The sequence below is a fragment of the Aedes albopictus genome, chromosome 3, assembly GCF_035046485.1.
Source record: "Aedes albopictus strain Foshan chromosome 3, AalbF5, whole genome shotgun sequence".
NCBI classification, from domain to species: Eukaryota; Metazoa; Arthropoda; class Insecta; order Diptera; family Culicidae; genus Aedes; species Aedes albopictus.
In genome coordinates this window covers 397,705,877-397,720,555 of record NC_085138.1, presented here as the reverse complement: position 1 = coordinate 397,720,555, position 14,679 = coordinate 397,705,877, and the positions used below count along the sequence as shown (strand labels likewise).

General features: G+C 44.2%; 1 non-coding gene across 1 annotated transcript; it reads left to right on the top strand.

Moving 5' to 3' along the window:
• Positions 1-14,048: 14,048 nt before the first annotated feature.
• Trnap-agg (transfer RNA proline (anticodon AGG)) lies at positions 14,049-14,122 on the top strand. Its single transcript has one exon. It is a non-coding gene; the product is annotated as a tRNA-Pro (tRNA).
• Positions 14,123-14,679: the final 557 nt, after the last annotated feature.

Sequence of the window (14,679 nt, the reverse complement as noted above, 5' to 3'; positions counted from 1 at the left end):
CGGGGGAAGAAGGTGCTTCGAACTACCATACCACGGGAGGCTGCAAAGTTTACGCATCGCTAGCCATTATCATTCGATACGGCGTGCAGACTGTTTTGCCCGATTACCGGTCTGTACATTTCCTCCTTCCTACCTGCGCGTTCATGTCGCCGACAACGATTTTCACGTCACGCGGCGAGCAACCATCGTATGTTTGCTCTAACTGCGCGTAGAACGCTTCTTTCTCGTCATCAGGTCTCCCTTCGTGTGGGCAGTGGACGTTAATGATGCTGTTGTTGAAGAAACGGCCCTTAACTCTTAACATACACATCCTTGCGTTGATCGGCTGCATGGAGTATCTCCAAGAAATTTCCCAGAAGTTCTTTCGTGATTTTGTATAGTGATTGCAATAGATATTCTTTCAGTGATTTCTGCAAAACAAAAATCATATAGAGATTCCTTCATGAGTTCCTCCGGATATTCCTCCATGTATTTCACCAGAAATTCCTCCTGAAATTCTGCTAAAGAAACCATTAACATTTTTTTAATCGGATTCTCAGCAATTTAATTAGCAACTCTTTCTAGTACGATTTCAGAAAATTCTCTGGGATTCTTTCACATAATCCTGCAGGGATTTGTTCAAGAATATTTCTGCTAGAATTAGATAGACATTTTATTCAGACATTCCAACAAGGGTTTTTTTCAGAAATTCTTCCATGGATTCCATCTTAATCTTACTAGGGACTTCCTTCTGAAATCTTTCTGTAGTTTACGGGTTTTTCATGATTGTAAGAGATTACCTCTAACATTGTTCCATAGATTTTTTTTATTTTCCTTTCTGAGAATTTTCAGCAGTTTTTTCAGAAATATTTCCTGGGATCCCTTAGGAGACTCTTCCGGAAATTCTTTGAGATATTCATCATCAAATATATACAAAAGTATTTTATGAAATAGCCAGCGGTCGGAATTTTCGCTCATTCTCACGAAAATAGAATTCTCCCTCACGCCAATTTTCAGCGAAAATCTGGCTTGAGAAATCTCCCGCACAAAGAGCAGAGCGAAAACATTTTTTCACTCACTCCCAAAGGTGCGAGAATTTCGTTTGCCCTTTGTCGGCCGATTATGTTGTCTTTCCTTGACTCATATGACGCCGACGATGATTGGTTTTATGCATTATATTTTCTACACCCTCTGTGTGGTTGGCGTGGTGGTGTGGATAGAGTGCGCGTGTCGCGTATGTTTTTAGTGATGTTCCAGGTTCGAATCCCGTCGCGGGCACAATTTTTGTTAATCTGCTTTGAAAAGATTTTCGTGAAAATTGGGTGAGAGAAAATTTAACAGAACGAAAAGAAATTATCTGCAGGTTGAAGCGATTTTCAGTTATCATGAATCGCTACTCTCGAAAGAAGTGCTGAAGGGGAAAAGTGTTCCTCAAGCAAAATAGTGAAAATAAGCTCTCTCGCCGCCGTGAGAATAGCCATATTTCGTATCGCTAAAACGAAAATTACGAACCCTGGAAATAGCATACACCATCTTGGAGTTACTATTTGAGGGTTACCTGAAGGAATTTCTGTAGAAACGTTTAAAAATTTCCTGATGAGATCTAATTTTATTAAAACTATTTCAAAAACAATCGTTGGAGTCCCATGGAGGAACTCCTGAGATTCGTCCCAAAAGTTAGGTTAATTCGACGCAGTGACCCCTACAGAAGTGTATTTTTAGTAGAATTTTATGAAAAATTCTTGGAAAAATTTAGGGACGAAATCCTGGAGAAGTTTCTGAGAAAATCTTTGAAGGCATCTCTGATGGACATCCGTGAGGAATTTCTGAATTAAATCGTGAAGAAGTTTCTGAATTAAATCGTGAAGAAGTTTCTGAAGCAATCCTTGAAAAAAGTTCTTCGGTAAACCGAGCAGAAATTGCAGACAAATGTACTAAAAGAATTCTTGAATAAATCTTCTAATGCTTTTTTTGAAAGATGATTTGGAATAAACCCTGGAGATACTTCTGAATTCTAGAAAGAATTTCTTGCGCAATGTCTGAATGATATTAGTGGATAAAATTCCCTGATACAATTTCCTTAGAGGAATTTGTGAAGTTTTCGAAACTTTTCAGGATGCGCGCCAAGCAGTTGAAACCGCGTTTACGCTGTATACGGCGAGCGAGGTTTTTGGTAGTATTGTAGTACCACCATGCGCATCCTGAAGGGTTAAAGGAATCGCCATAATAAATTGCTAAAAAAATATTTTTAAAGTAATCTCTGAAGCAATGCTTCGAAAAACTGGAGAATGCTGTGTAGTAATTCTAAGAAGAATTTCTTGCGATATTCCTGGAGAAATGCTACGAAATTAATCCCGAAGTGATTTCTAAAGGAGCTCTTGAAAGAATCTTTGAAGGGAATATTTAAAGGACACCGGAAAAAATCTGAAAGAATCCCTGAAGGAAGGTTTCTAAATATCTCAAGGGAAGTTCACGATACCACTTGAGAAGAAATGTCTGAGGATCTTCTAGGAAGTCCCATGGAGGAACTCTCAGAAGAATCTATTAAGAATTTTCTGGAGAAATTCCTGAGGAGACGCCTGAAAAAATACTTAGAGTAATTCCTCAAAGAACTCCAAAAAATCGAAATTTACTATGACAACACTGGTTTCTTAAATTTATAGCGTAATTCTTATGAGCATAGTTTTTAATGTACCTATCCTTTGATTTACATACGATCAAACCTTTCACACACAATAGATGAAAATTGCACAAGAAACATATTAATCTGTATTTACGTTTTTAGTGACTCGAAATAGCACTTCACTAAAAAAAAATAATAAAAAAAATTTGGTCGCGCCGATTATGCCGCCGCCACCGAAAAGGACGCACGGCGTGACGCCGGCGTCGCCGCCGTCGCTGCCTCTTATTACTATACACGCCGCCGCCAGTGAAAACTGCTTCGGCGCACACGTCTACTTCCGCGTGCTTCGAAAATTCTCAGATTTTGCTATAACAATATTCATTCACTTTATTTGTAGCTCGCGGTCAAATTTTCGGCTCAATCGCTCATAGGAGAACAAAGTTACAGCATGTCATAGTTGGTCATTTTGTATGGAAAACGACTTTCATTGCTATTTTTATGAACACAGCTGTACATCCGACTGAAGAGTTAAGCCAGGCGAATCGGATTAGTCATTAATGTGTGGAAGACAAAGTGCATGATGGCAAAGGGCTCCAGGGAGGAATCAACGCGCCCACCACTCCGAATTTATATCGACGGTGATGAAATCGAGGCGGTTGAAGAATTCGTGCACTTGGGCTCACTGGTGACCGCCGACAACGACACCAGCAGAGAAATTCAGAGGCGCATGTGGCAGGAAATCGTGCTTACTTTGGACTCCGCAGAACTCTACGAACGAATAAAGTTCGCAGTAACACGAAGTGTCTAACTACAAAACGCTGATTAGACCGGTCGTTCTCTATGGGCACGAAACATGGACCTTACGTGCAGAGGACCAACGCGCCCTTGGAGTTTTCGAACGAAAGGTGTTGCGTACCAATACCATCTACAGCGGAGTGCAGATGGAAGACGGGACTTGGAGAAGGCGAATGAACCACGAGCTGCATCAGCTGCTGAGAGAACGAACCATCGTGCATACCGCGAAAATCGGGAGGCTATGGTTGGCGGGTCACGTCATCAGGATGTCGGATAGCAACCCGGCTAAAATGGTTCTCGAGAGTCATCCGACCGGTACAGGAAGATGTAGTGCGCTGCGAGCTAGGTGGGTCGACCAAGTGGAGGACGATCTGTGGACCCTACGCAGAGTGCGGAACTGGAGACAAACAGCCATGGACCGAGTAGAATGGAGACGGCCACTTTGTACAGCAGAGGCCACTCCGGCCATAGCCTGATTGGTAAGGTAACCAAGACGTATTTCCTGTTGAGGTTTCCAACAGATACAGCAATTGTAACAGCACATGCAACTCTGATGGTTAGTTCAGAGATGAGTGTAGCAACTTTTGCGTTGTTGACAAGTACACAGGCTCGAGGCATGACACGTGAGTTTGCCATTTCATGTTTTCTAAAAGTAGCAAGCACCGGGTTCACAAGATTTCCTAGACAGAAATTCTCCTTACGAAATTAAGGTTCTTGGACCAAGGCCACTTGGATTATACCATTTTGCATAAGTCTGGCAAGATTGATGGTTGCTGTTCTTTTGTGCTGAAGATTGATCTGAGCTATCCTAACCGTAGCCTCTACTCAAACTAGGCAAGATGAAACTCTACAATTGTTCGGATAGAACTACAAACAGTCCTCAGAGCAGTCTCGTTGTTGACAGCTTGAAGCTAAAATTAGATTTTATTTTAATTTGTCGGTTAAATATTACTGTTTTGTAGAACTTACAACAAGTTTTTCTTCTACCAATCTAGTCTAGCCGATGGCAACCTTTTTAACCGGATAGTTATCGCCCGTACCTTAAGATTCCATGTAATATATGTATAATATATAGTGAGTAAGTTAATAGTGTTTTCAAATGTCGCATGTAGAACTTACTATGCTTTAGGATTTCACTTATTATTTTATGATTTAACAAATTCAGCTGTAGCGGTCTTATAGGTGATCATACAAATTTAGGTTACAAATTGTAGGTTTAGCTAGGATAATAAATATAGCATTAAATTCAGTTAAATGCATGTTTTAACTCAACTCACAACTCAATGTGCACTACGCTTAGAATAAAAAAAGAGATCAAATTCACTTTGATTTTACGCAGATTTTAACAATTTTGATTATAGCATAAAACGTGTTTCATCCATCTAGACGTTCAATTTTCTGACACATCTGCCTATTCCCTACAGCCTATGTGAATGTATAGGTAGCCCCAATGACGGTTCTATTGACATATGCCGACACTACCCACGTTGGTCGCAACTCGTCGCATCTGCAACAGGGGCAACGGTATGCTCGGCGGTACAGGGTTGTCCCGATATTCCGAACACATCCCCGGCTCGTAATCCTGTTCCGGAACCACAATCCGGAGCAGCGTTACTTCCCTCGATCTCCAGTACCGCCAGGTTAGCGGTCGCCCGTTTGACCAATCCGTAATTGGTCCTAACAATCGCTTGGCGAATCCTTCCATCACCTGCTGCAATTGGTTCTTCGACGATCCCTCTAATCCACGCTTTGCGCCGGTTTCCATCGACGATGTACACAAGATCACCTTTTCGTAACGGCGTTGACTCATCAAACCACTTACTGCGTCGATTGATACTCGGAGTATATTCTTTCAACCAACGTTCCCAGAGATTATTGGAGAGCTCTACAGAACGCTGGTACGTGTCACGAAGTGCACTAGCTGGATCGGTAGGGGGTAGTACTTCGTGGGGTTCGTTTGCAGCCGTTCCTCGAAGAAAATGGTTAGGAGAAAGAGTCTCCTGAAGAGCACCTTGGGATGCGTAGACAAGTGGACGACTGTTGACCATATCCTCAGTTTCAGCTAATGTGGTGAGAAGGATTTCATCGTTCAGTCGACGCCCGTCGTTGAGCACCGCCATGACGTTCTTCACAGTCCGGACCATTCGCTCCCATATGCCTCCCATATGAGGAGCGGCAGGTGGGTTAAAGTGCCATTTCGTCCTAGCACTAGTAAACTCCTCGGCACATTCTGCGCTGATTTCATGCCATTGCTGCACAAATTCCTTGCTTGCAGCTTTTAGATTGGTACCGTTGTCGGAAAAATACTCTGCTGCGGGGCCCCGTCGACAGATGAAACGTCTGATCGCCATTGTGCACGATTGCGCTGTGAGGTTGTGGGCCACTTCGAGGTGGGTAGCCCTAACTACTAGACACGTGAATAACACTATCCACCTTTTTTCTGAACGTCGACCTACCGAGACTTGTACCGGACCTAGGTAGTCGATCCCAACAAACGTAAAGGGTCGCTTGTAGAGCGTTAGACGTTGTACAGGAATGGACGCCATTCTGGGTACCTTCGGTAAGCTCTTGCGTACCTTGCACCAGTTGCAGCTTCGCTCGACTTTCGCCAACACAGTGTTCACACTGATAATGAGAAAGCGTTGTTTGATCTCATTTTTCACAGTTTCCCTAAAGGCATGACCGTACGCTTCATGATAGTGGCGCACTAGAAGTTCGGTTACTGGTCCATCTCGGGGAAGGATGACTGGAAACCGCATGTCGAATGGTAGATTTTCGGCCCTATCGCACCGCCCTTCCATTCTCAATACCTTTTCGCTATCTATGAGAGGCGTCAGCTTATAGAGTGTGCTGCTCTTTTCTAGGGTTATCCACTTCGATGGTTCGAGGTCTTCATTTTTCAGGAGTGTTGTAATTTCATCTCCAAAGTACTCGTATTGCGCGGATCGGAAAAGAAGAGTTTCAGCTCGTTGATACTCATTTTGCTTCAGAGGCACCCGCGTCGAATGTACACCGGAGATTATGCAACGTTGTTGATTCTTCGTCGGCTTGAGTGTTTCGATGGACTCCCCGCGTATTTTCCGTTGACAATTCGAGATAAAACGTAGCGCGCTCGCCAACGTCCTGACGAGAACGTTCCATTTTGAAAACTTGGTAGCATCGATCAGCTTATCTGGGAACGTGACGTCGTGGAACAAATGTACAGCCCTTAATTCCGTTTTAGTGTTCGTAGGAGGAAGTTGTTGACGCGGCCAAGTTTCTTGGGGTTGGTAGAGAAAATTCGGCCCACGAAACCATTCTGGAACCAGGCCACAATCGCTTCTCCACTTCGTAAGGCAGTCAGCAATGTTCATCTTCGAGGATATCCATCTCCATTCCGACAGCTTTGTCAGGCTTATGATTTCCCCGATCCTGAAGCTGACGAATTGTTTGTAGCGTTTTTGATCCGATGCTATCCAAGACAGGACAGTTCGAGAATCAGTCCAGAAAAAGGTTTGATGTACTTGGAGTGACAAATGTTGTTTGAGTTGCTGCGACATCCTTGAGGCTAGTACAGCCGCTTGCGACTCGAGACGGGGGATCGTAAGTTGTTTAAGAGGTGCTACTTTGGTTCGTGCCATAACCAAGGAACACTTGACTAGACCGTCGACTTCAATCCGTAGATATCCAGCACATCGGAAGGCGTTTTCCCCTGCGTCGCAGAATATATGCAGCTGTATGTGTCCAAAATCCGTTGACTGCACCGTGCCGAAGTAGCTACGTGGAATTTTCAGGCTGGCTATCTCTGGTAACGCGCTTACCCACGATCTCCGCTTATTGTACGAGTCGTCGTCAACTTCCTGGTCCCAGTCGTATCCGGACCTCCAAAGATCTTGAACTAGCATCTTCCCCAACGAAGTGAACGGGCTAGAAGGCCCAAGGGATCGAACAAAGCCATAACTGAACTAAGAACGACCCTTTTTGTTGGTTTGGTGGAGTGAACCATTCCGGATGGAACAGCGAATGACAAAGTGTCCGATTGCGGGTTCCAGATAACGCCCAGCACTCTTTCGTTTTCGGTAGCTTTGTCCTGGTGAAAGTGTACTAATTCGGTTGATCCTTTCTCGCCCAGACCGCTTAGGACCAGCGGTGAATTCGAAGACCAGTTTCTGACTTCGAATCCCGCTTTAGCGTTGATACACCTTACTTCCTTGGCTCTCTGTAGAGCTTCTTCCTCAGAGTCCAAGCTATCAAAGTAATCATCCACGTACGTGCGGTCTACAATTGCAGAAGCAGCATCGGGAAACTGTGTCGAGTGTTCAAGAGCGTTCCGATTTTTTATAAATTGGGCCGAACAGGGAGAACACGTAGCCCCAAAAGTAGCCACGTCCATAATATAGATCACCGGAGGATCCGTTGAATCGAAGCGAAATAGGAAGCGCTGAGCTTGCTTATCGGCATCCCTAATACGCAACTGGTGGTACATTTCGCGTATGTCGCCACCAATTGCTACTGCTCGTTCGCGAAATTTACAGATCACCGACGGTAGGGAAGTGAGGAGATCTGGGCCCTTGAGCAGGTTTGAATTGAGAGAGACGCCTCCGACGGTCGCTGCCGCATCCCATACAAGGCGCACTTTGTTTGGCTTTTTGGGGCTGAGGACCACATTCAGCGGTAGGTACCAAACCTTGGAACTGTCTACGCTTGCCAACTCGGTTTCAGTCGCCTGGTGAGCGTACCCTTTTTCCACGTACGCTTCAATTTGCTGGTGAACTTCAGTTTTCAGCCGAGATTCCTTAGAAAGCCTTCGTTCTAATGCCATCATCCGCTTCAACGCCATCGGGTAACTGTCTGGAAATGTTATGCCATCGTGTTTCCAGATCAATCCCGTTTCGAAACGGTCTCCCACGCGTCTAGTCGTTTTCTCAAGAATATCTCTTGCCCTTACGACGTCTTCTGTTTCTGGTATCGCTTCAGTTTGCTCGTACGGATCTTCCATGGTGTACTGCGCCCTTAGCAAATCGTGTAGATACTGATTGCTCACCGGTTCTACTGAGTGATGATGCACGTACGCCTTCGGTGAGGTCCGCTGTTGATTTGGACCGTAGATGGACCACCCTAGTAGTGAACGTACGGCAATGGGTTCTCCGGAATTCCCCACCTTTGATTCTAGAGGAGCAAACAGGTGGAGATTGTCGAGGCCAATCAGGATGCGAGGAATTTCCGTGCCGTAATCCGAGATCGCTAGTCCTGTTAGATGATGGTATCGGTTGATGATCTCTTCGAAGATGATGTCCTGTTTGGGCAGAACGAGTTCCTTCACCGTACGTGCTTCGTTCAACGCATACCGTTTCGAACTTCCTCTTGCTGATATTTGAAGGCAGATTCTCCGTGATCCTTGCTCGTACCGCTTCATATTCGCTGTCCAGACAACTTCTAACGGCTCTGGAATACCGTCAGCTTTGAGCGTATCGGCAATCGAATCTTCTACCAGCGTTGTCGAGGCACCTTCGTCGAGGAACGCTGATGTTTCCACCATTCGATCTCCGCAGTGTAGCGTGATAGGGACGATGCGGAATATTACCGACCTGTGCGTTACTCTCGACTACCGAGAGTTGGATGCTTTCTACTGCTCGGTGGAGTAGAGTATGATGGCTTTTTGTGCAGTTTGGTGCATTGCAGCGTCCTTTGAACGTGCATTGTGCTTTACCATGGTCGTTGAGACACAATTGGCAAAGTTTGAATTTCTCAACGATTTCTAGCCGTTCGCCGATGTTCAGCTTGGCAAAATCATCGCAATATCGCACTTTGTGGTCGTTTCGCTTGCAGACGACGCACGGCTTCCTTGGTTTCGGATGTATTTCCGAACGCGACCCACATGACCTGTTTGGTTGGGTGTTGTGGGTGTTAACGAACTCCTTCTTCTTCGGCTTACTCTTCAGCGGTTGGCCGATTATCCCATGCTCCGCTCCAGTGAAGTCTGCTACCTCAGAGACCTCCGATACAATATCGTTGAAGAAATCGGTGAAGTTCCTTAATGGCGTACCGATTTTTCCCCGCTTGAACCGGACCCAGTCCAGCTTATATTCGGGCGGTAATTTGATCACAAACTCCTGTACTAGCATGGGATTACTCAGATGGTCGTGCAACCCAGCTGCCTCGAGGTGATCGCAGAGCTGTTTGACTGTGATCCCGAAGTACAGGAAAGTCTCGAGCCGATCCATTCGTGGAGCCTGGGCCTGTCGTACTTTCGCAACCAGAGTCTTCAGCAACTTTTCCGGGTTACCGAACAGTTTCCGGAGATCCTCAATAACTTCGGGGATAGAATCCGGGATCAGAAGGCGGCTTTGCACGGCTTCCTTCGCCAATCCCTGAAGACTATCTTGCAGCCTTTTCAAATTGTCAGTGTTCGTAAACCCACACGCGGCCGTAGTATATTCATAGCAGCTTATGAAAAGCGGCCAAACCTCAGGTTCCCCACGAAATACTGGTAGATGTTTGGACACGGCTTGTCTGGCTGCCAGCTGTTCTGGTGTAGGTCCTCGTCCTCCAGCGTATCCTTGAGGTTGATCTTCCGGCCTCCGGCGGTTCATAATATTCCGAATGACGACTTGTTCCTCAGCAGTCAAATCCGATCGATGCAGAAGTTCGCCCCATTCTCGAGAAACATTAGTTGTTGCTGGTGGATTTGGCAATGAACGTTGAACGAAACTCACAGCTGGCTCGATCCCCGGCTCGTTTAGCATCGTGGGTCTCGGTAACTCTCGGTTGACGTTTCGCAAGCTGCTCCCAGTTGACGGTTTCGTGTGTGAGCTCTGGAGAACAGGCTCATGTCCGTCACTTTTCTTCGGATACGCTCCACGGGGATCATCCCTTACCGTATCCAACTAAGTCTTCGCTCTATCAACCCCTGCCGCACCTTCTTCTTCATCACCAGACTCGTCGGGTTCCTCGTACTGCTGAGAGAGATCCAGTTTGAGTTTCTGGAACCGGTTTCGAAGCTCCTGACGTCGTTGAAGAAACTCCTGTTCATCGCGCAGCTGTTGCTCCAGAACTTCCTGCTCCTGCGCTAGCTCCTCTTCCAGCATTTGCCGTTTCTGCAGCCGCTTCTTCTCCAGGAGTTCCCGCTCCATCTGCAGACGCTTTTCGTGTAACACTTTTTCTTCGTCCAGCTGTTTCGATTTAGCACTTTTTCGTGTTGCAGCTGCGCCAGCGACTCTTCAAAACTAGCGACAATAGCGTCCACTTTCCCTGACTCAGACCCAGTATCACTCTTATGACTAGTTTTCTTACCGGTCTTCTTCGAGGGAACCTTTTTGGAGTTTTTCGGCACCTGCAAGGTATTCGTGCACTTCGTACAGACCCACTGTGACTCCTTCACGGCTTCGGTGACACCAGCGCAACCATAGTGGGCCCACAGGTCACAATTGTCACATTGGACCATATCGTCCACGCTTTCGTGATCCTCGCAGAGCATACAGATGAGATCGCCTCTTCCCGGTGCATCGTTATCCTGCGGCATTTCGAGGTTATCCGAGAGATTGTTCTTCAAGATTGTTCGGATAGAACTACAAACAGTCCTCAGAGCAGTCTCGTTGTTGACAGCTTGAAGCTAAAATTAGATTTTATTTTAATTTGTCGGTTAAATATTACTGTTTTGTAGAACTTACAACAAGTTTTTCTTCTACCAATCTAGTCTAGCCGATGGCAACCTTTTTAACCGGATAGTTATCGCCCGTACCTTAAGATTCCATGTAATATATGTATAATATATAGTGAGTAAGTTAATAGTGTTTTCAAATGTCGCATGTAGAACTTACTATGCTTTAGGATTTCACTTATTATTTTATGATTTAACAAATTCAGCTGTAGCGGTCTTATAGGTGATCATACAAATTTAGGTTACAAATTGTAGGTTTAGCTAGGATAATAAATATAGCATTAAATTCATTTAGTTAAATGCATGTTTTAACTCAACTCACAACTCAATGTGCACTACGCTTAGAATAAAAAAAGAGATCAAATTCACTTTGATTTTACGCAGATTTTAACAATTTTGATTATAGCATAAAACGTGTTTCATCCATCTAGACGTTCAATTTTCTGACACATCTGCCTATTCCCTACAGCCTATCTGAATGTATAGGTAGCCCCAATGACGGTTCTATTGACATATGCCGACACTATCCACGTTGGTCGCAACTCGTCGCATCTGCAACAGGGGCATCGGTATGCTCGGCGGTACAGGGTTGTCCCGATATTCCGAACAACAATAAAAGCACAACAAAGAACAACAGCAATAAAACCAGATTGGTATGGATTGGAAAACGCCAAAGGCGAATATACACAGAATACACTGTGTAAACCGCATAATGAGAAACCATATGGGTGAAAATGTTAACTAATTAACGACATCTTCATGATCCCGCCCTTATTTAGCCTCATGTTTGAGACTAAAGTAGGTCAGCTTATTGTCTCGGAGAAACACGAGGTTCACCGCGATATTGCTCCGGCTAGTACAGTGAGGGCAACACAGTGTGGAGGGCGCTCTGGTACTCCACAGGCTGCGTTAGCGGTTAGGTTTTTATTAGACCCCTCTAGCTATTCATTCCTAGGCACGGTAAGCATAAAGCCGCATCACACCATGAATTAGGGGTCACCTGTTGGTGGATTCTTACCACCGGAACAGACGGCCCGTTGTGTTATTCATAGCCAATTGAGATAATCGCTATCGACACTACACAGCTATCTAGACTGATCGAGAAAAGAAGTTAATATTGATGATCAGCTTCATATGGGCTGGAACAGCCAATCATGTTCAAGGTATTTTTGTCATTTTTACTGGAATTAGCAAACACATGTTTTACAAGGTAACCTAGACAGAAGTTCCGTTTACGAAAAACAGGTTCAACTCTTGAGCTATATCATCTATCTATCTATATAAATAAAAATGGAATGGTGTTTGTATGTAACGAATAGGCTCGGGAACGGGCCAACGTATCTACACCATTCTTTCAGTGTTTCATTCGTGCAGGACTCCGACGTGTTCGTACAAAAAATAATAATTGAGAAAATCGACCGGGAACGCACTGAAAACGAGAAAGTTTGATATTCCATTTCTCGGGGCATTTTTCTTAAGAGCTGCATGCCAAAAAACACAGTAGGCAGGCAGAATGAAGTTTGCCGGGACATCTAGTTCTAAATAAATCTGTAAAGATTGATCGTTAACGTTATTTTATGCTGAAGATTGATCTTAACTATCATAACCTCTACCCATTGTTTGGGGTCTCTAGTTAGCCTAGTGGTTAAGGCTATGGATCACCAATCCGGAGACGGCGGGTTCGATTCCCGTTCCGGTCGGGAAAATTTTCTCGGCTCCCTGGGCATAGTATATCATTGTACTTGCCTCACAATATACAAATTCATGCAATGGCAGGCAAAGAAACTCCTTCAATTAATAACTGTGGAAGTGCTCAAGGAACACTAAGTTGAAGCGAGGCAGGCCAAGTCCCAGTGGGGACGTAGAGCCATAAAGAAGAAGAAGACCCATACAAAGTCTCTGCCATTAGAAAAGACTCTTTGCAATCCCAGCACAAACAAGAACAATAGCAAATAAATCAAACTTCTACACGGAACCGCCAAACTACCCAAAATTGAGTTCATTTGACGCAATCCCATAGTTCGGCCCAATAAGCCAAATTTGAGTAAATCGATTAAACTCACACTAGGTAAATTGCCTTCACCTCCAGCAAAAACATTTACTTAAGAGTAGGTAAATTCAACCCAAGACCCCCCCCTCATTCAACCCAAATTTGAGTAAACCTGCATTTACCCAAAATTGGCTTATTGGGCTCAAGGACCCCCGTTGGGTAGATGCATCTCTGTTTGTTTTTGACAACATCGGTGAGGGAAAGAGGGAAAACAACCTAATTTTGGGTAACTAGTTTATTCGATATACTCAGCTTTGAGTAAAATTGACCCAAAAATTAGGTAGTTTGATTTCTCCGTGTAGATATGTATTGTTAAACTTAAAAGACGTAGGGAAAAGATTTCAGTTTGTGGTTCCAACTTTCTACCTCATATGGTCGGCGTTAAGTCAGAGAGGACCATGTGTCTTTTACTTAATTTCTAGAAAAACGACTTTGCAAACTGGAAAAACTTGTAATTAGAAGGCACGAAATGTTGCTAATTGGCAAATTGAGAGATGAAATTTGTGAAAAAAATCGCGTTCTGGTGGGATTCGAACCCACGACTCCGTAATCGCTAGACCGGCGCTTTAACCAGTTAAGCCACAGAACAGGTAATGGTTCTGCGGAATAGAAAGCCAAACTGACTCCGAAGCCGCACCGTGAACACTCCTATTTCACAAACTCATCTCTCTTTTCGGCTTAGATGCCAATCCACAACACACTCCTGTTTGTGCCCACTACCTACAAGTGCGAGGGAGTTATTTATATGAAGCCGAGACTTACTCTCGCACTTTGTCGTACTTTGCGAGAGTAAGTCTCGGCTTCATATAAATAACTCGCTCGCACTTGTAGGTAGTGGGCACAAACAGGAGTGTGTTGTGGATTGGCATCTAAGCCGAAAAGAGAGATGAGTTTATGAAATAGGAGTGTTCACGGTGCGGCTTCGGAGTCAGTTTGGATTTCTATTCCGCAGAACCATTACCTGTTCTGTGGCTTAGTTGGTTAAAGCGCCGGTCTAGGGAATACGGAGTCGTGGGTTCGAATCCCACCAGAACGCGATTTTTTTCACAAATTTCATCTCTCAATTTGCCAATTAGCAACATTTCGTGCCTTCTAATTACAAGTTTTTCCAGTATGTTTCAGACATACCAGCTAACCTGGTAAAATGCCAGTAAAATGGGCAATATGTATCATTGTCGACTTTGCAAACTCTATGAGTTTTGAGTTTTTCAACAAATGTTCTTGAATTTTTGCCATAAATCTTAATAACTGTTCATCACAACATCGCTCTGTATTGATCGTGAAAAAACGTAAAATAAAGCTTGAAACCGAGAAATTGCTAAGTAATTGATATTATACAATTTAAAAATATCAAACAATCGTTCAAAACACAACATACTTGGCATTCTAGGCACCTATATTAGTTATACCAGTATAGGTACTAATCATTTTGGGTTTGAATAGTCCAAAGCTCTATCAGTCATTATGACATTTCAAAAACCACTGTTTCTTTCGAAACAAAGTCACGAATGTGAATCACCTGATGATTGTTAGCTTATTCACGAGTTCATATTTCGTGGCTACGCTTTCAACATCAATAGCAATCTCGTTAAG